This window comes from Crinia signifera, chromosome 3 (assembly GCF_055691185.1).
Source record: "Crinia signifera chromosome 3, ASM5569118v1, whole genome shotgun sequence".
NCBI classification, from domain to species: domain Eukaryota; kingdom Metazoa; phylum Chordata; class Amphibia; order Anura; family Myobatrachidae; genus Crinia; species Crinia signifera.
This window is the reverse complement of record NC_139219.1, coordinates 76,213,045-76,238,595: the sequence shown is the minus strand read 5'-3', so window position 1 is coordinate 76,238,595 and position 25,551 is coordinate 76,213,045. Positions and strand designations below refer to the sequence as shown.

Genomic DNA, 25,551 nt, shown 5'->3' with positions numbered 1-25,551 from the left:
CTAATGAAATAAACGGCTAAAGACTTGTCCAGAGTCTTAAAGCTACTTTTTTTTATCAACGTTTTTATTAGTACCTTTTTAATAGAAAAATATATTACTGCTGTAACATGATAATGATCACAGAAATTACATTTCAGTAATTACATTACTGCTTTGTAAATTTTATCTCTGCATAGAAGCTATAAATGTGGAGTTCAATATGTTGAACATGCATTGATGTCATGGACATCCACAATATACGAAATTGTATTCCTGGGCCTGTACAGAGGGAGACCTGCCTCTGGCTCCTTCACAGAGTAGATGCATAAATCTGTCTAATAATGTGGTAAAGGAGCCAGAGAGCCACTGACACTTGTTAGTGGCTGTCTGGTACAGTACAGTGAATAAAGTTTTTTTTTATTTTATTGACAAAGGCAACCATGATGTCATGAATGCTACAATGTTCTCACACAGAGGAGTATGCCACAGTGGAGACAGCGGCAACTAGAAGACACAGGGCTGGAACTTGGGGCTGATGAGGGGGGTCAGCTAGAGACACAGAAGGGGGCTGGCTGAAGAGACAGAATAGAACCAGCTGGAGACACAGAATGGGGGTCATCTGGAGACACAGAAGGGAGGTCGGCTGAAGACAAAGAAAGGGGTTCAGCTAGAAATAAAGACAAGAACTGTCTGGAAAGACTGATAAGGGGTGGTGTGGAGACACAGAAGAAGGCCAGCTGGAGAAATAGAAGGTCAGCTGGAGAGACAGAAAAGGGGTGGGCTAGAGAGACAGAAGGGAGCTAGCTGGAGAGACAGAAGGGGGTCAGCTGGAGAGACAGAAAGGGTCTGGTTGGAGATACAGAAAAGGTGTGGGCTGGAGACACAGAAGGGGGCCAGCTGGAGAGACAAATGAGAATCAGCTGTAGAGATAGAATGGGGGCTGCCTGGATAGACAGAAAAGGGGTAGGCTGGAGACACAGAAGGAGGCCAGCTGGAAAGACAAAAGGGGTCAGCTGGAGAGACAGAATTGGTCTGGCTGGAGAGACAGAAAAGGGAAGCTGGCTGGAGAGACAAAAGGGAACTTGCTGCAGTGTGTTAAAGACATTTATCTTGTTGAATAGATAAGTCGATTCGGCTTGATAATTATTTATTTAATGATCATTCCTTAGCTTTGTTCAAGACAAGCATTTATCCATTTTATTAAACCCCACACCACTCCCCAATGCATCACATTTTGGCATTGCATATGTAATAGCTGACATTTATTCATATTGTAACATTTGACAGAGACCAACATGACATCCATCAAATTGGACAATGTTTATCCTTGATTATTTCAATTTGTCCTTGCCAATTACAATAGCATGTTTCTGTAAACTTACTTAAGTGTGGTGTGGGATGTGATTACAACCTTATTTGGATATATAAGGCCATATCAAATACCTCTACTTTAGCCAAGTATATTGCTTGAATCAAGAATGTGTTTTATTTATGGAAAGGATAGAAGATGTTCTGCTAGTCAGTAAGAATTGTGTTAAAGGGAACACATCCTGTTATGAATATAAAGTCATTGTTACATTTTTATATGAATTCTGTGTACAAATACAGTATCTCTGATCATCTATATATATATATACTGTACGTCTAGTGTCCCTTTGTGTGTCTCACAAACATTGCCATCTGTTGGCAGTGAGTGAAATTACATCTCTTTCTTTCTCACTCATGCACAAACACAGAGGCAATAACCAGGTAGCAGACTAGCTTTTGAAGCATTTGCATCGAGCAAGCTTACTAGTATAATGTAAGTTTCTAGTATTTGAGCTGAACAATAATACAGTAGATAACCGCTTTTATTTCGCAAATGTTGGGTCGCACCCGGTATTTGGACACAGGTTTGTCCCAGGAGTGATCCAGCATTTGTGCTGTAAGTCCTCCACAGGAATCTGGCAAAAAGGCGGGTCACTGACATCAGAAAGAGGCAGGGCGGATTAATAGTGAGTCATTGGGGTGGGAGTGGGGGGGGGGGGGGGGCAGCACTTGGAGCTGATTCTGCCTCCTCCCTATAGTGTGAATGGGAGCCCGGGTTACCCATTCACACTGCACAGCAACCCAGGTCAGACCCAGGATTAACCCTTCTTTTAACCTGGGTTACAATGCCAGGCTGCGGGACCCAGGTCATTTGAAATGGCCCTTTCACACCACATGTTGACCCGGGTTGACCCAACAACAACCCAGGTTATTTGTGTGATGTGAAAGGGGTATAAGTATAAAATATAGTGCCCCCCCCATGCATCTAGGTATTACAAGTGACAGAAGCGGGGTTGGCTGGATAGACAAAAGGAGTGCTCGCTGGAGCTGGAAAGACACTGGAGGAGCTGGGGAGACAGAAGGAGGCAGGCTGGAGATGGAGAGAAAGCAGGGGGATGGTCGGAAATAGAGGGACACTGTGGGCTGCAGCTGTAGAAACTTGCTGTGGCTGAAGATAACGGGGGGAAATGGCTGGAGAGGGGGCTTGCCTATGTTGTCAGCCTCAAGTCATACAATTTTTGTGTGTCAGCCCTGGGAGCACACATTGGGTACTTATAATGAGCTCTGGCTGATTGCAGATCACAGTTGCAGAACATTGTTTTAGGTTTTAACAAGAAAAGACAGTATATGTTAGTTGGGCGCCCACTATAGTTAGTACGCTCATACCCCCACTATTCATGTCGGCGTGGAGTTAATTGTATATAGCTTGGCAATCGAATAGCTTAGTGGGCGCCCAACTAACATATAAGTACCGAAAAGACATAGGTGACAGTAATAGGTTTAAGTATATTGATATTTAATAATGTATGAAATAGAGGGCCTAATTTAAATAAACACACAAATGGCAGAAGCACACTACAAACTCATCAGTCGGTGCAGTCCATAGAAGCCAGGTTGCATATGTGTAGTGACACAGCGGCGACTACCCATGTACTGTTCCCGGCACCTGCCAGATTCATTTCACAGATGCCGGGAGCAGGGGGGTGTGCGGCTGTCTCTCCTTTGGTCAGTGAGGTTAGCGGCAAACCCCCTGCCAAATGTAAGTAGGTGCCACCACTGAATGTAATCCTGATGTTCCCTCAGTCATGACTAAGTCATAAATGAGGATAAAATGATCAGTATCTTATGGGGAAAAACAGAAAAGTTACTTCAATGAGAGGGTCCTTCTAAAGGGTAGGAGGTTGGCTTGTGATGTGACAGTTACTGTACTCTTTTGCACAGTGCTGATGCCGCTACTGTGCAGGCTGTATAACTAGCTTGTGTAGGGATCACCAAAGACAAGATAGCAAGGGTGCAGTGCTGTATACTGTACAGTATGTGTAGTGCAAATCCAGAGCAACATGTGGCGCATGGGTGTGGAATAGCACACGACAGTCGGGATTCTGACAGTCATTAGGCCGATGTTGGGATCCTGACTGGCCGGACTCAGATAGCGGAGGGAGTGCAATGAAGCCCCTTGCAGTTAACAGTCGGGATTCCAACGTCGGTGTAATGACTGTCAGAATCCTGACTGTCAGCTATCCGGCACCCGTGGCGCATGGTGACTGTGCTTTCTGAAAGAGGCCCAGAGCATTTTGTTTCTAGGGTAATTATACTGTTCAGACCCAGACCCTGTTAAGCTGGTTACATACCTAAAGATTTATCTGTCCAATCTAACTAGTGGGAACAAAAATCTAGTAATGTATGGAGGCAAAGCACAATCAAACATTTGCTCCCAATTGCTGGAAAGAAGACAGTAGTCATTCAGACAAATTGGTAAAGTCATTTGATGTATTAAATTTATCCAAAAACTCATTTTTTTTCCTTTTTACCAGTATTTGGTTGCAAATGGTTAATTGTCATTTGCTCCCATATATTACCAGATTTCTGTTACCAGCATAGAGAATAGACAGATAAATCTTTCTGTGTGTACCCAGCTTTAGTCTCCACTTTTTTTTACTGCTGTGTCAGACTAGTGGAGGAATGGATTGCTTAATTGATGAATTCATTATACATTCATGCGTAGAACATATTGTTTATACACCTGGACAATACTTTGATTAATGATCTTCCTTTGAGAAAGCTGCCAGTGTGGTGTAACTCTGTTGCAAAGTTTCTGTTCTTATGATAGATTACTTCATTAATCGACACAAATAATTTTAGCTACATATGGACTGGCAGCCCCGTATTCCGTTTACAGCAGTCGTTACTAAGGGCCTTATTCTAGTTCACTCTTTCTGACAAAATCCTTCTTAGATGGACAAAACCATGTGCACTGGAAGGTGCAGATGTTACTTGTGCAGAAAGAGTTAGATTTCAGTGAGTTATTTTGCTTCTGTGCAGGGAAAATACTGGCTGCTTTATTTTTACACTGCAATTTATATCTCACTTTGAAGTAAAACCCCACCCAAATCTAATTCTCTCTGCACAAGTAACATCTTCCCTACCTGCAGTGCATATGGTTATGTCCATCTAAGAAGGATTTTGTCAGAAAGAGTGAACTAGAATAAGGCCCTAAGGAAGGCTAGTTCCATGGATGTATTTGTACAGCAACGGTTCTGAGTAGTACTGGATGGGGTTTCTTTACTAAGATGGGAGTTCTATTTCAGATGGGATGTTGCTATGGGCAACCAATCAGAATGTACTTCTTATTTATTTAGCACTTTCTGGAAGATAATAGATAGAATCTGATTGGTTGCCCATAGCTGCATCCCTTCTGAAATAGAACTCTGATGTATCTATTCTGTCATAAAACCATGCAAAAGTCTACGTACCGGGGCAGAGGTCATGTTTGCTGTAATTGCTTTCCCCTTACACACATTTTCACGGATGTGCAGAGTTTAATGTATACAACATTACCCTCCTATCTAAACGTCTGGCTTCATAGCCATCATCATTATCAGGGCAAATTTGCACCAGTCCCTTTCTAGATGCAAAAGATCCACCTACAGTACATGCACAGAGCTGGCCTAGGCATAGGCAAACTAGGCAAATGCCTATGGCATTTGAAATACCTAGGGGCGTACATGTCATGACTAGGCCCAGCTTCAGCGGACAGTGGTGGTTTTCAGGGCACCTGACAAACGACAGTGCAAGCTCCACCCATTCAAACACCCTTCTCTACTCACAGAATGCAGGGGGCACATGAAAACAACTCACAAAAAGTGGGCACATGAAATAACACATGGGTGAGGGGGATGAAGGGCTTAATAACAAACATACAGATGGGAGAAATGAATGCAGTGAAAAAATAGCATGGGGTTAAATAAATAACTCAATATTTTTACAAGAAAAAGAACATTTTACACTGGAGGTGTGTGGGAAGCTTAAAAATGACTTACAGTTGGGGGTGTGATTTGTTGTGTGGCACTATGTGTATAAGGGTATTATTAATGAGTTGAATAATGTTTACGGTGCATTAGTGTGTGGCATTACTGGGCATTACTAAGTGTGGCATAATGTGTAAGGTGCACTTCTGTGTGGCATAATGTGTATAAGGTACACTAATGTGTGGGGTAAACGTGTATAAAGCACACTATTGTGGTGTAATGTGATTAAGGAGCGATACAGTGTGGTGTTATTTAAAAAAAAAGATTCTGCTGTGTGGCGTAACAAGACAAAGGTGTGTGACTAAACATGAATAAGGGGCAGTACTGTATGATGTAATGTGTAAAAGGGTACTACTGTGTGGCATATCATGAATTATTATTTATAAAAATACAGTAAAACACATTTGTAAGCACTTGAGTAATTTTTGTAATATATGTATTATTTATTTACTTGCTTGGATTACTTTTTTGTTTACTTTTTACTTGAAAGGATTTATTATATAAAGAGTGTCAAAGAGTAAATCAAATTGTCCAACAATTTTAAAAGTGAAAGAAAATAATTATGAAATAGGAAGAATTGCCAGTGTGCCATTTTTGTGTTTTCAAATTTGGAATATTGTGAAGGCTAGGAGGAGAAAAGATAAAGGGAATCATTCATAAATCACTAATATTGACATAAATATATTGCCTCATATACTGTACATTGTTATAGTGAGATCAACTGAACTTTTTTAAATTGCATGTGTATGACAGTAAATTCATCAGTAAAATAAAGCCAGATAGGAGTGAATGGGGTAAGAGTAGCAAATGTCAGGTTTTCCTTGCCATATGTTAAGATCCTTTAGGGGAGGTGGGCAAAGATCTTTCCGATAGCAATAAAGTTATGTGCATTCAAAATATGTGGTGCAAGTTTATCAGAGTATGAAATAGGAAGGGATTGGAGGGATACAGAGAGAATCACCTTTAAATCTTAAATCTTAAAGGGAGAGATTGCTGGAAATACCTTCAGTGGTCCCTAAGAGACAGAGGGATACGGTCATTGGGTCTACAGCAAGTTGGTCGTCAAGCATTGGGTGAACACAGATAGGTTGACATGGTTCTAGGTCGACATGGGTCAAGGTCGACAGGTCATTAGGTCGACACAAGCATTAGTTCAACAGGTTCTAGGTCGACAGTCAAAAAGTCAACATGGGTTTTTCACTGATTTTTTTGAGCCCACATGGGCCGTCAGGCGGTATTTTATGCCCTACCATCCAATAGGGCAGGGCTGGGCAATTGCGGCCCTCCAGATGTTGAGGAACTACACATCCCAGGATGCTTTGCATTAGTTTTGCTATGTGGCCATGCTGAAACTGATGCAAGGCATGCTGGGATGTGTAGTTCCTCAACATCTGGAGGGCCGCAATTGCCCAGCCCTGCACTAGGGCATGGTATGAGAATAAAATAGTGTGCCAAGCGCAACGAGGCACTGTGCCTAAAGCATCGCGAGCGAAGCAAGAGATGCGAGGGGATGCAGTACACTGGAATCTGTGTCCATGTCGACTGTGTTGACATTTGGGTCAAAAACCAGTGAAAACCCCATGTCGACCTTCTGACTGTCGACCTAGACCCTGTCGACATAATGCTTGTGTCGACCTAATGACCCGTCGACCTTAACCCATGTCGACCTTGACCCATGTCGACCCTGACCCATGTTGACCTAGAACCATGTCGACACAGACCCATGTCGACCTAACGCTTGTCGACCAACTTGCTGTAGACCCAACGATCCCAATCCGAGACAGGTACTATATAGCATACATTTTACATAAATGATAACTATATCTAATATCTAGTATCAGCTGTTTTTGTCCAGCTGGCTCTAATTGACTGGATGGTATATTTTTATAATCATACCTGCCAAGTTACAATTGTGACAATACGCCAGCTCTTCACACCACATCACAATCTGTGTAAACCACTAAATTACAATGTCATGCACATGAACTGTGAGGCCACATTACATTAGGGATCTATTCATCATTGGAGGCCGGATGTCAGCCAGGGGCACTTAATTACCAGAGTAATTCAGCATTGGCAGGATCCAGGGACAGCTGTCTCCATGATCAGTAACACTGCTACAGGGGTATCAGCATTACTTATCATTCCTATGATGGCTTCTGCAGCCCATGCGCACAGCCATTGTGCATACAGTGGGCAGTATTCAATGCTCCCATTTTGCTTTTTTTTCTGGCGAGGTTCTTTTTCTTTGACAAGAAGGGCAGTCCTCTCTCCAAAAATGTTCCTCGCCCTATTCAACGCTCTCGGTTTACCAAAAACGCCATTGCTTTCTTATGGAAAATTTTGTGTACCTGGCCGTTTGTTAATTCAATGCAAAAAAGGAGAACGCTGCTCGCTTTTTTTTTTTTTTGGGCTTGCCTCTCCGTTTTGCTCTAGGCATCTTTTTTAGGTGAACTGAACTTACGTACTTATAAAAAAAAGATTTTTTTCTTTTCTTTTTGGTGTCTACAAGTCTATTTTTTTATTATTTGTATTATTTTTTTTCTTTTTTGCCACATTAATATTTTTTTTTTGTGGTCATTCCCCCTCCCCCCATGATGCATTTTTTTCTCACTGTATATTCTACTCATGATTCACCTCAGATATTACCCATGATTCACTTCTTCTCCCTCACTCCTTCGTTTGGACTTTGAGGAGATACACAGCTTTTCACTCATCAGCTTCTTTGAAATCGTTTTTTTTAGGCTGATCTGTGTTTTAGTGCATATACAGTATCTGCAACATTTGAACACTGCCTACAAATGGAGCCATTTACTCCTTGTATGCCGCATTGGTCAATGCTCGCCGTCAGGGGTGGTGAGCAGCTGACACGTTGAATAGGGTGAGCAGGAGGCATGGCGACAGGTAGAAAAAATGGAGAATGCACAGTGAACAAAAAATGGAGAACAGCACCCTGTGCTCGCCAGACCATTGAATACTGCCCAGTGAGGAGGTAATAGAGCAGTGGTCTCCAACCTTTTTTGGGGTGTGAGCTACTCGCAGCAAAATAAACCACCCGAAGAGCTACTAAAATAAAAAAAACCCTGCCTTATAACCAAATAATGCCCTTTACACATTATGCCACACACTGTAATGCCCCTGACACACTATGCTACATACATAACTTCGTGCGCGTGCCAAAAATTGGGTGTAGTCCAATGAAAATGGGGTGTGATACACATATGTCCCCAATAGTAGAGTGCCAGATATATTTATGTCCAAATAGTGCCAGATACACATACGCTCCCACGGTTCCAGGTATTTCCCCACAGTGCCAGAAACAGGAATACCCCCACATTGCCAGATATGACCCCATGGTGCCGGTATACCCCCACAGTGCCAGCAATGCCACCACAGTGCCAGCAATAAGTATGCCCCCACAGTGCCAACAAGTATGCCCCCACAGTGCCAACAAGTATGCCCCCACAGTGCCAACAAGTATGCCCCCACAGTGCTAACAATAAGTATGCCTCCACAGTGCCAGCAATTAGTATGCCCCCACAGTGCCAGCAATAAGTATGCCCCCACAGTGCCAACAAGTATACCCCCACAGTGCCAACAATAAGTATTCCCCCACAGTGCCAGCAATAATTATGCCCCCACAGTGCCAGCAATAAGTATGCTCCCACAGTACCAGCAATAAGTTTTGACCACACAGTGCCAGGTGTTTCCCAGCAGCAGCACACCCACCATTGTTGCTGCTGCTGCCGGGGAGAGAACTGTTCATCATCAGGTCCCCCCCTACAGTGCTGCTGGCGCTGTCTCTGTCTTGTGTCTGGCTGTGTCCTGTGTCCGGCGGTGTCCTGGGTCGGCACCGCTGCTTTCCTTTTCAGGGGAGGAGAGCACAGCTCACCGCGCGTCTCTCCTTCCTCTCACTTCCTTGTGACTGCGATGTCCACCAATCAAAGCTCGCGGGCTGGCTCCTGATTGGCTGCCGGCCCGTGAGCTCTGATTGGCGGCAGCAGATAATGGAGGGGCGGATGGCTGACGGCGCGGCGGCGGCAGAGTAGTCGAGCCACCCGGATCACTGCCACGAGCTACCGGTAACTCGCGACCACTGTAATAGAGGGATGCATTCAGATCCCACTTTGCAACTCTGCACCATCTGAATATGGCATTTTTGGGGGGACAATTCTGAATTATACCCCCCCAAATCTAACTTTTTCTTTAAGAAAATAAATGATACAATAGAAGCCAAGGTGAATATTGTGCGTGCCTTAACTAAAGTAGTGTCCATTATTTATGAATTAGTTACATGCCTATTAGTATACAGCCACAAACACAAGTTATAAAAAAAGAAAGAATAAATATTTAATTTGATCTCTGGGCTGCTCTAGCGCATACCTCTTTACTTACATTTTACTGACCACTACATATATGATTCATATATAGGGCACTTTGTGTCAGCGGCATATCAAAATCATTCAAGACAGACACCTTCTGATGTCTACCAACTGGTGAAATATTTATTAGTTACTGTATTCCATCAACAGCTTCAAATCAAGACATGCATTGTGGGTCTATTGCCATCACTAGCACTTCAATTAATTTGATAGAATAAAATAGAATAGAATCAACTTTATTGGCCATGTATGCTTGCGCACACTAGGAATATTTTGTGGATTACAGTGCAGCATCAAGCAGGGATGAAGGGGGGGAGGGGAGGACATTGCATATGTTACATTAAGACATTACATGCTGGGGGCACATGCCTGCCAAGCTGCGCAGAGCTGGTTGCAGTGTAGGTAGGCTACACATTTCAGGGGCAGTGATGCATTTGTCTTCTGTACAGAGTGAAGGTGGCATAGGCTTATAGGACCAGAGCCGGCCTTAGGCATAGGCAAACTAGGCAATTGCCTGGGGCATTTGGAATGCCTAGGGGCACCAGCAGCTTCTGCTGATTAAAATGATATGCAGCATGCCTGTATTCTGTGTGTGAGTGAGGCTGTATCTGCATATGAAATAGTGTATTCATGGAAATCACTGTAACATAGTATTCCGTATGCAGGTACAGCCACAGTCGCACACAGAATATAGGCATGCCGCATATCATTTTAATCATCGGAAGCTCCTTGTGTGTCCTGGTCACATAACAATGCAAATAAGATGCATTTTCAGCAAAAAAGGCACCCAACGTTAGCAGAACTGGCCAGGAGCTGCATGGCCTATTGAGGCAAGATGTATGAGGAAACATCTGTATCAATGGCAGAGGTCACAGTGTTAGCGGCTGTGCGAGTGCTGTCTGTGGGTGGGTTGGTTGTGCAAAAGTGTTCGGCATATGTGTAAGGGGCATTATGTGTGTCATGTATAAATGCATTAACCCCTTCCCGCCGCAGCCTGTTTTTGCCTTCCTGACAGAGCCCTTTTTTTCAAATCTGACAGGTATCACTTAAGTGGGGATAACTTTTTTTTGCTTTTACTTATCCCAGTGATTTTGAGATTGTTTTCTTGTGACACATTGTACTTCAAGTAAGTGGTAAATTTGGGTCGATACAGTCTGTGTTTTTTTGTGAAAAATACCAAAATGTCGTAAAAAAATGGAAAATTTTGCAATTTTCAAAATGTTAAATTTTCTGCTTGTGAGACAAATAATCATACCACTCAAAATAGTTATTAACTAACATAGACCATATGTCTACTTTATGTTGCCATCATTATTTCAACCTCCTTTTAATTTTTTTGGACACTAGGAGGCTTAAAATATGAATAGCAAATTCTCAAATTTTCAAGAAAATTTCAAACACTGATTTTTTTAGGGACCAGTTCAGTTCTGATGTGACTTTGAGGGACTTGTATGTGAGACACCCCCATAAATGATGCCATTTCAAAAACTGCACCCCTCACAGTATTCAAAACAGCATTTTGGAAGTTTGTTAACCCTTTAGGTGTTTCACAGGAATTAAAACAATGTGTAGGTGAAATTTCAAAATTTCATTTTTTTTGCAGATTTGCAATTTTAATACATTTTTCTAAGGAACACAGTAGATTTTACTAGAGAAATGTGACTAAAAATTGATTCCCCCAATTCTTTTGTTTTCATAAATATCCTATATGTGGCCCTAGTGTGCACGTTGACCAAACCACAGGCTTCATAATAGAAGGAGCACCTACTTGATTTTGGAGCCTCCTTTTTATGAGATTATTTTTTAGGCACCATGTAGGTTTCTAGGCACCATAAGATGCTAAAAGTTAGGAACCCCCCCACAAGTGACCCCATTTTGCAAACTACACCCCTCAGGGAATTCATCTAGGGGTATAATGTACATTTCAAACCCCCAGGGGTTTCACCAATTGTGGTACAACTGGGCAGTGAAAATGAAAAATTAAATTTTTTACACAAAAATGCAGTTCTGGCTCAAAATTTTTCATTTTCACAAGGAATGAAGGAGACAAAGCACCCCGAAATCTGTGCCCCATTTTCTCCCGAGTACGGCAATGCCTCACATGTGACTAAAAAATACCATTTGGGTGCATGGCAGGACTCAGAAGGGAAGGAGTGATTTTTGGATTTTGCAGCTCAGATTCTGGTGGAATTTTGGTGGGTGCTATGTCGCATTAGCAAGACCCCCAAAGCACCAATACAGTGGAACCCCCCACAAGTGACCCCATTTTGCAAACTACACCCCTCAGGGAATTCATCTAGGGGTATAGTGTACATTTCAAACCCCCCGGGGTTTCACCAATTGTGGTACAAATGGGCAGTGAAAATGAAAAATTACATTTTTTACACAAAAATGCAGTTCTGGCTCAAAATTTTTCATTTTCATAAGGTATGAAGGAGAAAAAGCACCCCAAAATCTGTGCCCCAATTTCTCCCGAGTATGGCAATGCCTCACATGTGACCAAAAAATACCATTTGGGTGCATGGCAGGACTCAGAAGGGAAGGAGTGATTTTTGTATTTTGCAGCTCAGATTCTGGTGGAATTTTGGTGGGTGCTATGTCGCATTAGCAAGACCCCCAAAGCACCAATACAGTGGAAGCCCCCCACAAGTGACCCCATTTTGCAAACTACACCCCTCAGGGAATTCATCTAGGGGTATAGTGTACATTTCAAACCCCCAGGGGTTTCACCAATTTTGATACAACTGGGCTGTGCAAATGAAAAATTACATTTTTTTACACAAAAATGCAGTTCTGGCTCAAAGTTTTTCATTTTCATAAGGTATGAAGGAGAAAAAGCACCCCAAAATCTGTGCACCAATTTCTCCCGAGTACGGCAATGCCTCAAATGTGACCAAAAAATACCAGTTGGGTGCATGGCAGGACTCAGAAGGGAAGGAGTGGTTTTTGTATTTTGCAGCTCAGATTCTGGTGGAATTTTGGTGGGTGCTATGTCGCATTAGCAAGACCCCCAAAGCACCAATACAGTGGAAGCCCCCCACAAGTGACCCCATTTTGCAAACTACACCCCTCAGGGAATTCATCTATGGGTATAGTGTACATTTCAAACCCCCCGGGGTTTCACCAATTGTGGTACAACTGGGCAGTGAAAATGACAAATTAAATTTTTTACACAAAAATGCAGTTCTGGCTCAAAATTTTTCATTTTCACAAGGAATGAAGGAGACAAAGCACCCCAAAATCTGTGCCCCAATTTCTCCCGAGTACGGCAATGCTTCATGTGTGACCAAAAAATGGCAGGACTCAGAAGGGAAGGAGTGATATTTGGATTTTGCAGCACAGATTCTGGTGGAATGTTGGTGTGTGCTATGTCGCATTAGCAAGACCCCCAAAGCACCAATACAGTGGAACCCCCCCACAAGTGACCCCATTTTGCAAACTACACCCCTCAGGGAATTCATCTAGGGGTATAGTGTACATTTCAAACCCCCAGGGGTTTCACCAATTTTGATACAACTGGGCTGTGCAAATGAAAAATTACATTTTTTTACACAAAAATGCAGTTCTGGCTCAAAATTTTTCATTTTCATAAGGTATGAAGGAGAAAAAGCACCCCAAAATCTGTGCCCCAATTTCTCCCGAGTACGGCAATGCCTCACATGTGACCAAAAATACCAGTTGGGTGCATGGCAGGACTCAGAAGGGAAGGAGTGATTTTTAGATTTTGCGGCTCAGATTCTGGTGGAATGAATGGTGGGTGCTATGTGGCATTAGCAAGACCCCCGAAGCACGGTGAAATGATGAACCTAATAATCCATAGATGTGTGGTATATTTTAAAACACTCCTTTATACATAGGCCGGGTTTGTCGGGGCAAGTGTCACACTGGAAAATAGTTTGCTTTCTTATTCCCTTTTTATAGCAAACTTTGCACCTTTTTTGTGTCCTGCCCTTTTTTCCAGTGGAGGGGATTTCATCAGGAAAATGCTGCCCTGGTACAATACGGGGGCCAGTACTAGAAGTACTGGGGCCCTCTGCCTGCTGGTTCCCAAATATTAGGCTCTTTATGACTTCCTCTTGAAAGTGCATAAATGTCCCCCTCTGGCTGGTAGAACGGAATAGCACGTAAGCGTTTTCCGCAGGGCACTGTACGGCTTCAGTACCTGATCTGAAAGATCCACTCCGCCCATGTACTTATTGTAATCCAGGCTACAATTACGTTTTGAGGTGTGGGTACTGGTACCTCGTACAGGGACGGAGGTGGTACTGTCTCCGTGAATTGTTGTCAGTATAAGGACATCCCTCTTGTCCTTATATTTGACCAACAACATATTTTCGGTGGATTGTGCCCTGCTTTCACCCCTTCTCATTACTTGGGCAATGTGCGTTTTTGGGAGGCCTCTTTGGTTCTTGCGCACAGTACCGCAAGCTGCTGTACCTCTTGAACCAAGGGCCTTAAACAGGGGGATGCTAGTGTAAAAGTTATCCACATAGAGGTGATAACCTTTATCCAGGAAGGGGTGCACTAAATCCCAGACAATTTTTTCACTAACACCTACGAGGGAGGGGGGGCATTCTGGCGGTTCAATTCTTGAATCCTTCCCTTCATATACCCTAAACCTGTGAGTGTACCCTGAGGTGCTTTCACACAGCTTATACATTTTTATGCCATACCTTGCCCTCTTATTGGGAAGGTACTGGCGGAATTTAACCCTTCCTTTAAAATGTATAAGGGACTCGTCTATGCAAATGAATTTATCTGGGATGTACATCTCTTCAAATTTGGCACTGAAATGATCAATGACCGGCCTGACTTTGAATAGCCGGTCAAAGGTGGGATCATCTCTGGGTGGGCACTGTGCATTATCGTTGTAATGCAAAAATTTAAGGATTAACTCAAAACGAGTCCGGGTCATGGCCATACGGTAAAGTGGGGTGCTGTACAGAACATCTGTACTCCAATATTGCCTAATTTCTGGCTTTTTTACTATGCCCATATGAAACACCAGACCCCAAAACGTCATCATCTCTACTGCATCTACAGGGGTCCACCTAGCAAATGATGACGTGGGGTTTTGAGCAATAAACTGCTGGGCATATAAATTAGTTTGGTCCACCATTAAATTTATAAAATCATCAGAGAAAAATAATTTGAAAAAGTCAATTTCTCTGAGACCTGTGGAATCAAATTGGATTCCTGGGATGGCCAAAAACTCAGGAACCTGGGGCTCAAAATTGTCTGGTGGTGGGGTCCATACGAGATCAATTATTGGGGGGGGGGTCTCAGCTGCTCTACGGGGGCGTCTTTGAGGGGGTCCCTCATCACTAGAGGAGGAAGAGGAGCTTAAGATGAATCCTTCAAATTCCCCGCTTGCCTCACTGGCTGTGTCAGAGTCAGAGGCAAGCATGGCATATGCCTCCTCCGCTGAATACATTCTTCTGGATGACTGGGATGACATTTGGGATGACATTTGGAATGCCATTTTTATTTTTGTGTTTCTGGTAGTGAAATGTTTCAACACGTGTATAGTGTAGGGGGGGTACAAACTTTATTTCAACATGGGGGGTATGTAGTGTGTAGTGTGTATGTAGTGCAGAAAAAAAAAATACTTTATACAGGAATTTGATCCCAATAAAAAAAAAAAATTGAAGGGATTTAAAAAAAAAAAAAAAAGGTCCTGCGCCAAAAATTGAGCACAGATGTTGGTCAGTAACGTCCGTCACTGAACAGCGCTCAAAGGCAACAGGAATTTGATCAAAAAAAAAAAATAGATCAACCCTGTGCCGAAAAAGCTGATCAGTGATGTACGTCACTGATCAGCGCACAGTGGCCACAGGACACCCACAAAATCACAGTGTGTGTAAAAAAAAAAATTAAAAAAAGACCCCACAGCACCCTCAAAAAAAAAAAAAAAGGTGATCAGTGATGCGACACTGATTACCAGTGAGGGGCAGCAGGTGCACAACCTTTGGTGCAACTGACAGTGCAACTGGCAGCAACTGACAGGTATATATAAAAAAAAAAACCCCTGCACCCCCAAAAAGTTGCTGATCAGCACAGATATACTGATCAGCACAAAAGGGGGGGTAGCAGACACAAAATATAGCACTCTCTATCACTCTCTGTCACTATCTCTCTCTATCTCTCTATCTCTCACTATCTATCACTATCTATCACTCTATGACACTGCAGCAGCAGCACTGACAGTTATATATATAAAAAAAAAAACCTGCACCCCCAAAAAGGGGGGGTAGCAGACACAAAATATAGCACTCTCTATCACTATCTCTCTCTATCTCTCTATCTATCACTATCTATCACTATCTATCACTATGACACTGCAGCAGCAGCACTGACAGTTATATATATAAAAAAAAAACCTGCACCCCCAAAAAGGGGGGGTAGCAGACACAAAATATAGCACACTCTGTCACTATCTCTCTCTATCTCTCTCTATCTCTCTCTATCTCTCTCTATCTCTCTATCTATAACTCTATCACACTGCAGCAGCAGCAGGAAGTCACAAGAAGTCAGATCCAGGAAGCATCCAGCACGCTACAAGCAGTGATCAGGTGATCAGGTGATCAGGTAAGTATTTTGCAAGGATCAGGTCAGTATATCACGGCAGATAGGTACGGTGACCGCACTGCATGCAATTCCAGACCGGAATGGCGTCTGCAGTGCAGTCACCGTTAGTTTAAATCACCCTCCATGGCTGTGATTGGTCCATCGGTCCGGCGAACCAATCACGGCCTTTGGGGGCGGGTGGGGTGAGGTGGGGTGACACCAGTGTCACCCTTACACCCCGTGGTGATTGGTGCTGTACTTTACAGCACCAATCACCACCGATCCCTGTGTCACCGGCGAACGTTATTCGCCGGTACACAGAAAACGCTGTAATTGGCTGTTCACATTTGAACAGCCAATCACAGCGATCGCCGACGGGGGGGAGGCATCGCCACCCCCCCTGGGCATGCAGGGACATGTCTGCTGTCAGGGACAGCAGACATGTTTAAACTGTCACCGCGTCTATAGACGCGGTGACAGTTAAATGGCATGACGTACATTTATGCCATGTGTCGGGAAGTACATCCCGGCCATGACGTAAATGTACGTCAAATGTCAGGAAGGGGTAAATAATGTGTGACATATGTGTAACAGGCATTATGTGTGTCATGTGTATAAGGGCATTAATAATGTGCAACATATGTGTAAGGGGCATTATGGGTGTCATTATGTGTATGAAGGGCATTAATAAAGCTTGGCATAATGTATAAGGGGCATTATGGTTATAAGGACATTAATAATGTGTGTCATGTGTAAGGGGCATTACTGTGTGGTATTATCAGGGGTGCCGAGAGAAAGGGATAGGGGGTACAAATTACCCAGCCCAAAGTCTGATGGAAGAGCCCAGTGGGGGCCCCAGGCCCCCTCCCCTTAAGTGACAGCAGCAGCTGCAGCTCTTCTCCTCTGCCCAGCACACACTGCTTTGTGCTGGGTTGCAGTGTGGCCATGGAGGTGCTTAAAATACAATATTTTCTCAGGATTTTTGTCTAAGGGTATAATGTGAATAATGTGAGGAGTAATGTACATAAGGTAAAGTGGTACTACTGTGTGATGTAACGTGAATAAGGGACACCATCGCATGATATAATGTGAATAAAGTTGCACTACTGTGTGGCATAATTTGAATTGGGGGTACTATTTTGTTGCCATGCCCCTTCCCAGTAAGAACACACCCCTGTTTGGGCTGCGCACCGAATGTGTGCACTGTTTCTATTAAAATATTGTGGGTAGGCGCACCCAAATGATGACTGCTATGATGAGGGTTGATGGTGCTGGGAAAGGGGAGCAGGGTCAGAGGCGGAACTAGTTGTGGTGCTAGGGGGCACCAGCCAAAATCTTGCCTAGGGCGTCATTTAGGCTAGGGCCGGCTGTGTATAGGACCGTGACAGTGCCTCTGCTGGGTCTCCAATGGAGTACTAAAGGAACATCCTTGTGGCTTTGCTGGAATCCTTTCTATAGATTAGATGGTCACTACAGTGTATTGGGATTGCTGTTTTGTTTAGGCGGTATATCTATTGCAACCAAATAAGGGATAATTGTCCATTTTGGTCAATGTGGAATTGTGTGTAAAGATTAAAGGCAGGACGTATGATATATCATATATACTATACAATACATCATGACTCCTCTGTCACGTGGGTTATGGTATGGCGGATCATCACTGTCGAGATCGACCATGTTTTGGTCGACCACCCTTAGTCGAAGCCATCTAGCTAGATCCCTAAAGATAGTCAACTGTGTCTAGATCTCCAGTAACAAAAGTTAGACGTAAGCGTTAGAACGATGACAATGTGGTCACATGGTTGACATGAGGTTTTCATGTTTTTTTAGTGGCTATGTCGACATAGGTCTACGTGGATACTGTAAAAGTGCACAGTGTCCTCTGACATGGCTCACTGTGCTCGCCATACTTTGGGCAGACTCAAAATCAGTATAACTGGGAGTTGTACTAGTACAAAAACTAGATATTCATAGTTACCTGGCAGCTTAGAGAGATCAGTTTCCATATTGCACAAAAATAAAAAAGAAATAAAAAAAATTATCAAAAAGAAAAAAAATTACAAAATGCTTTATTTTAAAATATAATGGGTGAAATTTAATAGGAGAGATTCAGAAATGAGAGATTTGATAAGAAATCTCCAGTTTTTTTTAAAGTGGCTTTAAAAAAACTGGACATTTCTTACCAAATCTCTCACTTTCTGAATCTTTCATCCTATTAAATTTCACCCATAGTATATGGGTGACAGCAATCACCATTGACCATGATATTGATGATTATTATATTTTATTTGTATGGTGCCACAAGGGTCTTGTATTGCAGTACATTAGACAGTTTTTGAATGGATTACAAATTGATTGGTTAACGTAGTGACATAAACAGACCTGCCCTTCACATAATTACATCATACTTGCTTACTCTCCCGATATGTCCAGGAAGTACCCAACTCTCGGGTAGCCCCCCTGAATCCTGGAAGAGTGATTACATTTTCCTGGGTCCACCTGCACACAGCCTAGTGGAATCCCTGCAGCCATGACATGATACACATGAAATTGTGTCAGTGTGGCCCCGCCCACCATTTCACAATTATGCCAATCACTGCATTGTGCATTGGGATGCGAAGTGTTAATTATGTGACTTTGTGACATCCCACAATGCCCAATTTGCATCCCACAGTGCCCACTTTACCAGGCCACACTTGTCTGGAAGGGCAGCCCATAAATTGGCAAGTATGTGTTTCATGGAAAAGATTGTTTGCAAGAGGCCTTTGGTGAAGGCTACCACATCACAAAAAGATTATAAATAGATAATGAAATGATTACCTGGCAATAAGCCCTAAATCCTGCAAAAATAGGCAGAAACAAATCAGAAAATTGCCATATTATTTAACTTGTGGCACTACTAATGTCAGTATGAATGTACCCCCGGACTCTTCAGCCCTGGAGCCCCGGACCCGGACCAGCCCCGGAACCAAGCCACCGGACCGGACCCTGGGACCTACCTACGGGATCAAGATAGGTAAGTATCAGTGTGTTTGTGTAATGTATGTATTAAACTTTTATTTTTCTAATGTGTCAGTGTGTATTTATTTATCTATTTTTTTTACTGTGGAACTACAAGACCCAGCGGGCCCTTTAATGCCCCGTAGGCTGGGACTTGTGGTTCTCCAAGTCCCAGCTTGCGGGGGAGGCTTGCTGGGACTCATAGTTCCACAGTTTAAAACAATAAGTTTTTCATCTATTTTTTTTACACAATGATCAGCCCGGTGGCCACCGCACAGGGCCACCGGGGACAGCACCAGGCTTGAGCCTGGTCAAGTAAGTCCTGGAGGGGGGGGACCCCTTTATTGGGGGGGTCCCCACTCCCCCAGGGCCCCTGGCCAGGCTGACTGGTCGGTAGGGATGAATGCTTTGGCCGGGGGGACTTGTATAAAAAGTCTCCCCCCGGCTGTGGCATTACCCTGCTGGCTGGTTGTGCCTGGGGCTGGTTCTTAAAATACGGAGGACCCCTACTAATTTTGTCCCCCGTATTTTTGGAACCAGCCCCGGACCTGGAGCCTGGGGCTGGTTGTTAAAAATCGGGGAACCCCTATTTGTTGGGTTCCCTGATTTTTAATTACCGGCCCGGGCTCTTTCAGCCTGGTGCTGGTTACAGCTGTGGGGGGGACCCCACGCTGTTTTATTTTTTAATCCTCCCTCATATTTTTTATGGGTTAAACGGGTTTTTAAACGGCAGTGTGAATGTGCCAAAAACGGCTTTTAAACGGTAATTTACCGTTTAAAAGCTACAGTGGGAAAGGGTCTTTATGGCTCTTGCCGTTTAAAAACCCGTTTAAAAAAAATGGGTAATGACCCGTTTCAGCAGTGGGAAAGCAGCACTAGATTACTAGTAACAAGTATACAATACATAGAGCGTTTTAGTGATCAATAAAATGAGAGGTTATTTTATCAGATCCACATAGGACTGTGGCATACTTGCCTACTCTCTGGGAAGGCTTCTAATTTTTGGGGTAGTACCCTGCAGCCCCAGAAGAGGAGACGGCTCTCATGCATCCTGACGCTGAAGTGCCCTGTAGTGTCGCCTCTCCGCGAGAAGGCCGAAGTGGAGACTTACAAAGTATGGACTGTGGTTCCCAAATGCAATCACCAGGGCAATCCAACAGTACAGGTTTTAGGTATCTCTCTGTTTGTGCACAGATAGTACAATTAAACATGGATATCCTTAAAACCTGGACTGCTAGGGTGCCTTAAGGACCAGGTTTGGGAACCCCTGACATAACAAATTCTTGACTACTCCAAAGTAGAGAGATAATGATGCATTATTTACGGAGAACAGCGTCTTCATTACCCAACCTCAATGCACAATGTATCTGGACCTCCCTCATTAGTATCTCCAAGATTTGTAAATTAAATGATGGCCGAACTCAGAGGTTTTTTACAAGGCAAAATCATGTCTTAATAATGACTGTACCTTTAAAGAAAAAAACCTCAGAGTTCGTCCAGCATCCCAATAGACTGGCACCACATTACTTCCAGGGCCCTCAATTTAACGTCACATAACAATTTCTGTGAATGTGTATGGAGACAGATTTCTGGTGGCTGCATGTAACAGACCTGTATGTGATAACTGCCTTGATGACATGTTCGTGCATATCCGGTAGTTATACAATGCAGACCCAAATCTATGGTAACTGTTAGACCCATATTAATTCCCAAATTAATCCATTTTGTGGGCTTGGAGATACAATTTATTTAAAGAACCGCACTGTATTCTATGTTATCCTTAAACTAAATTCAAAGAAAAGCACAATTACTCCCCTATCTGAATTTTGGACTGTGCTGAATCCCTGCATGTGCAACTGCCACTAGCATGGAAGTCCAGGAACAGAGCATTTTGTCCCTCTTGGAATGGGTCATGTTGGGAGGTATTCATTTACTGGATGATCCCCTATATTGCAGATTTTGTTACACAATCATCTCTAAAATGGGAATTCATATTGATTGCTGACGTATTTGCACCTTAATATTGCATTTTAGGAATTGTTGGTAAATTGCTAAATTCTATACCTGTTTTGTAACACTTTCAATTCCAGCAAGAATGTAGTTGCATTTCATTGTCTTTCAATATAAGTATTTGCCAGTTAATTTAAAATTCCAAGCACAATACACAGCTTCATTCTTGTATCTGCCTCTGTTGTGCAGCATTCCCTAGCATGATGAATGAATGGAATTTACAGCAACACGTTAGCTGTCATGTATAAAACACATTAAGTGCCATTTATCATTTAATACATGTCAAGGTGACTTTCAGACAAGTTTGTGAATGCCATGGTTCTGGCGGCTGTCTGAAGAACAAACTTTGAAGTCCACCTTAATACAAACCCGCGCAGACACTTTAAGATAGCAATTGTGAATATTAGCGTTAATTACACCTACAACAATTACAATTACTAATTAGTGTGCTGTAATGTTCAAACACTATCAATTGTAAACTCATGTTTTAAATTTAATAGGATTCTTCACTACTGCTGATAAGGGCTTCTTATAAACAAGGCAATTTCCCTAATTTACAGTAGCATTGCTTGAATAAATGAACAAACATGTGCCTAGGGTTACTTCTGTAATACACATTCGGGATATTGTCTTTAATAAATGAATATGGCCACACTTATAAGCATTTTATTATCTCTTAATTAACTTTCCGGAAACCAGGTGTACAGTATATCACAAATAAGATACTGATTGCATTGCTTACTTCATCTCCAAATACTATTTGGCTAAAATTATGATTTTGTTACAACCAACTTCCTGGTTTTCTTGTTTTCAAAACATTTCTAAGAGTAAACATACTGTATAATGAGTATGGACGCAATGTAAAAATAAACACATGAAAACAATGTTAAGGCCCCCATTGACTAGTCAGATTTTGCCTGTTTTGTCCAGATTCAGATGGATCTGACAAACAGATCTGATGAGAAAAGGCCAAATCTGAACTCTCTTAAGGCCACCATACACTATGCGATTAGGGTACGATTTCACCCGATTCGGATGAATAGGGCATGGAATCGGCCCAAATAGCACATGTAGACATCCCGTACCGGATCGGAGTCGGGAGGTCGGATGGGCTGCACATAAGATTTGCTAAATCTTATGTGCAGCCCAGAGCCATGCGGGGGACGGCAATGGGCTGGGGATGCCGGATGCCCAGAGAGCCGGGCGGAGGGAGGGGGGGGGGGGGGGGCGCAAGGAGTCCGGCAGGGGAGGAAGCCACTGCCATCGGAGTGCCAGCAGGAGTGAGGGGAGGGGGGGGGGGGGGGAGCCGGACAGTTAAAAAGAAAGAAGCCCATACAAATGAATCAGTGGCTGCCCATTCATTTGTACAGCCTTTTTTTTTTTCAAGTGCTCTTCTACTGCCCGTCTCCCTGCGCCCCGCCCCCTTAAAGAATCCAGTGTTTTCTGTTTTCTGGGAATGTCCCAAAAATGTTAAGTGATAAATAGTTCCCATCAAAATACATTTGGCTAAATCAGAATCCATTTTTGGAACAAAGTAAGTTAAATCTACTGTCATTCCTGCCACAGAGAGAAAAGTGGGGTTAATTACAGCATATCAGGGGCATTACCAAGGGGCATTATTCTCATCATTTTTGTACATTTGCTCTTTATTATTATTATTATTATTATTATTATTAACAGTTTCTTAAATAGCGCATACATATTCTGCAGCGCTTGACAGAGAATATTTGAGCATTCACATCAGTCCCTGCCAGACTGTCTTGCAGCAGTGTATGGCCATCCAATCCCCCTTGAGCCATGTGGGACCTTCCTGGGCTGCAAGATCGCATGTGATACATCGCATTTGACCCTGTTCCCTGCTGCCGGGAGGGGTCTGAGTTGGAGGTCGTATGGGCAGCAGGTCCAACCTCCAACTCCGGTCTGATACGTACAGGGCCTGATGGGATATAATGCACATGCAATTTGGAACAAATTCACATAATTTCTCTGCCCGATCCATTGGAATCGGGCGAAATCTGTCCAAAATCACCTAGTGTATGGGGGCCGTTAGTGTAACGTGTGAACCGAAGTTGGGAATGCCGTCATTACATCTGCTGTATTATGTATTTATTCTCACTATCTGTCTGTCTATCATCTATCCATTAGTAGTGCGCAGTCAAAATGAGAAAGTGTTTGTTTTTACAGGCTTATAAAAACCCATTCCATAGATATACATCAAAATAAATTGAGAAAACGGAATATTTTGACAGACACTAATAACTATAATGATTTCACTGCCCTCTAGTGGTTAAAGATAATGTGTGCATATATTAAATGAGATAAAATGTATTTCCATAAAAAATAACAAAAAATATATCAGTTGCCTTGGAGATAATGGGCAAGTTGTAACAGTTGACTCCTCTGTCAGCCTGGTGATTTATAAACCACTGCTAACAAAAATAATAAATAGTTAAGAAGAATATAATACAGTTATTTATTTTTTTCTAAAAGAATAAATGATACTGTCTATGGAAAGAAAAAATATTGATTCATCGTCAATGGCTATAACTGTGAATGGACATGCATGATAATATTATCACTTGATATTTAAGGCAAAGCTCTATCAGCAATGTACTCCTTCGTTTTTGCCAGCAATAGATCTATTTGCCCTTTCATAAATATTCCCCTTTGATCTTTAGAATGTGATGCAGAGAAATGTCATTGTCTTAGCCTAAAGCACAAACATGCCCAATATACTTATAACAGTGGCGGATCCTGCTATAGGGCTGCAGGACTGCAGCCCCTTCAGTTGAAATCAGACTGTGTAAACTTAAGCTCTAATGCTTCCTCCCCACAGAGACACAAACAGCCAGCAATAGAGCTCTGGAGGTAGCGTGAACCCTGTGCGATCGTGGGTGGTGCACGCATTTGTGAAGGGGGGAGGTGGTGCTACCTCCGCAGCTCTGGTGCTGGCTGTCTGTGTCTCTTCTCTCACCAGGTTCCATGTGTCTTGTGTCTCTCTTCTCTCCAGGCTCCATGTGTAACCTCCTCTCCTGCGGGGAGGAGTTCAGCATGTAGTAGCTTCCTATTGGAAGCTGCTACTGCTCATCATACACAGGACTGGAAACCCCTCCCCCTCTTGGGCTGCCAGAACATGATGTAATGACAGCAATAGCTTCCATCAGAAAGCCATTCTGTGCACATCACCAGAGCTACAGTGCTTTTATGGGCTGCTGCTTGTGCAGCCCAGAAGCAATTCCGCTGCAGTGAGCATGCCCAGACTTCAGTGAGTCACTCAGAGTGATGCAGCTAAAGGAAAGAATGCATTGCACAAGAGAGGTGGAAGTTTTTTAATTTTAATAATTGAGCCACTGTAAATAATATTTTTTAAAACTGTTATTTGTGTGTAGATCTTTATTAACAGTATAATGTACTTTACTTAATATTAAAGTTATCAAAAGTGTGTATTTTGCTCTGTACCTGTGTTTGTGTGAATATGAGTACAGTATATCATGTATTTATAGTAAATGCACACAAACACTGGTACAGAGCAAGTCAAACTACCGTAATAACCTGCAAATATATAATGTCCGTTTGCAACGAGCAGCACCCAGATAATTGCAGCCGCCCTTAAGTCTAAAGGCAGGAGCCGCCACTGCTTATATAGCATTACCAGATGAGCATGTACACTTCTCACCAAGGAACAAACTGTAACAAGTGACCTATACTATCTAGGTATCACAATGCAAAAAACAGATACATTTACATTGATTCATCAGCACCATTTCCCAGCACTTTACCAAGTATAGTATCTCTAAAGCCCCCCACACACTAGAACGATTGTTTGGCCGATCGTCCGATTTCTGACCGATCATCCTATATATCGGCCGATTTTTACTGATAATCGGTATAAAATTAAAAATCGGCCGATATATCAGACGGTCGGAAATCGGCCAAAAAAATAGTTCTAGTGTGTGGGAGCCTTTACTAACTGCTTTGGGACTCATCTACATTTGGATATAAGTCATTTTAAAAGATCCTCTCAGATTTAGCAGTGCACACCCACGCTTCTAGGTGCCACGTTCACAATCTCTTTTCACAATCTCTCCATATATGGATCTAGACACACACCCCTTGGGTGTAGCATGACACGCCCCCTCAATGGGGCGTGTTGCAAAATTTAACTACCAACTATAACCTCCCTGAAACTAGTTTTCAAAAGTAGGCAAGTATGCACTATTGTAGAGACACATGGGGAGGGTTGAATTCTTCCGCACGTATTGGAGCTATTGATTGAT

The 25,551-nt window shown here is 42.9% G+C and overlaps 1 protein-coding gene across 1 annotated transcript in view; it reads left to right on the top strand.

Annotated features, from left to right (window-relative positions):
- TMEM178A (transmembrane protein 178A) overlaps positions 1-25,551 on the top strand; it is an 89,746-nt gene that overhangs the window by 48,993 nt on the left and 15,202 nt on the right. The gene's annotated exons all lie outside the window — the stretch shown is intronic.